Here is a 2730-nt window from a genome sequence, read left to right on the forward strand (position 1 = left end):
CTAAAAACACATTTAAAAGTGTCAAAACTATAAAATCCGTTGACTTCGATTGAATTGAATAGCTCAAGTTGACTCGAATTAACAGAAGATAAATGTATCGGAAATTAATTAGTTCGATAATGACTTCCAAAGTTAATTAGTCCGATAATGACTTCCAAAGTTAACTTCGAAGTTTATTCGTTAACGAAAATGTTAACTTTGTAGTGTAAAGTCGGGTGAAATTCCCATCTCCCTTTATTATATATACATGTATTCGAACGTAGCAGGGAACAGCTAACCTTTTTCCCGCTATTTGGATCCCGTTGTGTCCACTTCTCTGATTGGTTGGTATTGACGCAATTTGTCTCCTACTCGATTGCGCCAATTTGCCGCGTATAACCATTCGAAGGCTCTAAATACGATCACGTAGGACAGTCTGTTTACCACCCTGTTTTGAGCCTACTACTCCTTTTTTATTTGCTTTCACTTTAAGGTAATATATATTTTTTCTTTTGAATACTAATATTCATTTCATTATTTTGTATAAGTACCAAAACGTTTGATAAAAAATAAATTGTTATTATTGTATGCATGCCATATTTCTTGATATTACCTATTTGTGGCAAAAGTATGCTTTCAAAGTTACTCGTCATATTGCAGGGTAAAAAAACAGTTATGCCTATATACTTTCCAGAAACAGGATATTTTGACAATCAAACAATGTCTGTGTAGACAACAGTCTTCGTGAATCTAACATTTTTTATTATTGGAACGCCTGCGATATCTTGATGCTGTTATAAGGATTTGAATCACAATTTTGAAATTATTAGTTTACGATAATGAGTAAGTCACAACAGTTTCACGTGATTGATCTAAAAATCGACAAATCAGCTTCAAGCTGTGGCGTAGACGACTTCTCGAATGTTCTAGAGATTCGTACCCTTTTTCCCTGGTTAAACAGTTTGCCATCTAAGTCACGGCAGACCGTAGTTAACCTTCAAGCAAGACACATCACAGTTCTCTTTTCCAAGCATGAACAATGTGCGGTGGTTTTTGTATCTGTATTGTTTTATCTTCCAGGTAGCTAATTTCTAAGCCAACACAGTAAATCTATTCCTTCTTACTATTCTGATAACCAGTGAATCTAATAATTTGTGTATTTATATGCACAGTTTTCTGTCAGTAAAATATGGTTGAACGTTCGCAAGTTTGCTTTATGTTACTACATTCAGCCAGCCTGATCTTTCATTCGACTAAAGGAATACAACATCATTCTTTCTCTTGACCAACGAAGCGACGATGGTCTTCAGCATACACAAAAATACTCAGAACCAGCGACAGTGTAATAAATTGATTTTGATCAGGAACAAAAATCTTTAGGTGTAATGGAGCCTCCACCGAACTCTTCTAGAAGCAACATGCATCTGACCAAGAGTAAAAGCTATTAAAGGGAGATTAATGCCATCGCGTTTTAATAAACTTTGCCCTTGACTTTAGTTTATGGACATGGCAGATCTGATTGTGAATTAACGCCATCTTAAAAAGGGAAGAGCAAATCTGCGGCGGACGGTTAAAGGTTGATAAGGAAACGTTTGGTTTGGAAACATGTTTCTAAATCCCTTAACATTTACGGATCTTGATGGATTAACAAACATTATTTCTGTCCAAACTATTAGAGTCGATATAATGACCTAGGAATTCCAGAGAGGTCTGTCCAAAAACACATTTATCGGGGTTGATTCACACATTGTAGGTGCGAAGACGCTGAAAAAGTTGAGATAAGTGTTGGAGGTGATTTTTACGCGTGTCGCTAGCTATGAGCATATAGGAAAGTTGGTTATACATCATTAGATGTATACCTGACTTTCCTATATAAAATTAAGAATATAACGGAACGCTGAACTCCGGACTATCAACTTAAACAACATTTATTCAGGTGGTAAATATATACATCTTTAGCTCTTGTTGACAGTTGTTACAGCTTCTGTGTGTGTGAGTATATTTGTTTGGACGTTGTTATGTAGATGTAAGCGAGCTGTCGAGTGTAAGTCCGAAAGATGGAGAGTGACAGCTAAACACGTAAAGAGACTGTCTCCAGGTTGGAATGTTGGAGACACTGCTTGACACGTCCATGCTCTATTGCTGGCCAGCAAGAAAGAGAATGAATTGAGCGGGAACGCTTGGTTGTTGAATTGCACGCATGCGTGAGACTACGCATGCGCACAGCGTTACTACAAGCAAATCATCGACGTAAGCGAACACACAGTCAAGTCCACGGGCAACTTCGTCAATAAACCTCTGGAATGTACTCGTTACATTCTGAAAACCGAAGCTCATAAAACAGGAACTCGAAATTTCCAAAAAAGGGTGGTAACGGCAGTTTTTGGAATGTCGTCAGGGTTCATCGGAATTTGATGATAAGCCCGGATGAGGTCAACCTTGGAAAAAATAGTACAACCATGCAAGTTTGAAGAAAAATCCCGGAGATTCCTTATCGGATAGCGATCGGGAACAGTAACCGCATTCAAACGTCTGTTATCTCCCACCGGGCGAAAATCTGAATCCCCTTTCCGTGCCAAATGCAGAGGAGATGTCTACGAAATCCACTCGTAAGGCTTTGGTCGGCCCGAGGCGATAGTAGAAGACACTTGCCCAAGGTGCCACGCAGTGGGACTGAACCCGGAACCATGTGGACATCGTATGGTAATTGTAAAATGATTGTCACTGTCATACGAGAGGATGCTGAAAAGT

Source organism: Octopus bimaculoides, chromosome 23 (genome assembly GCF_001194135.2).
Source record: "Octopus bimaculoides isolate UCB-OBI-ISO-001 chromosome 23, ASM119413v2, whole genome shotgun sequence".
NCBI classification, from domain to species: Eukaryota; Metazoa; Mollusca; class Cephalopoda; order Octopoda; family Octopodidae; genus Octopus; species Octopus bimaculoides.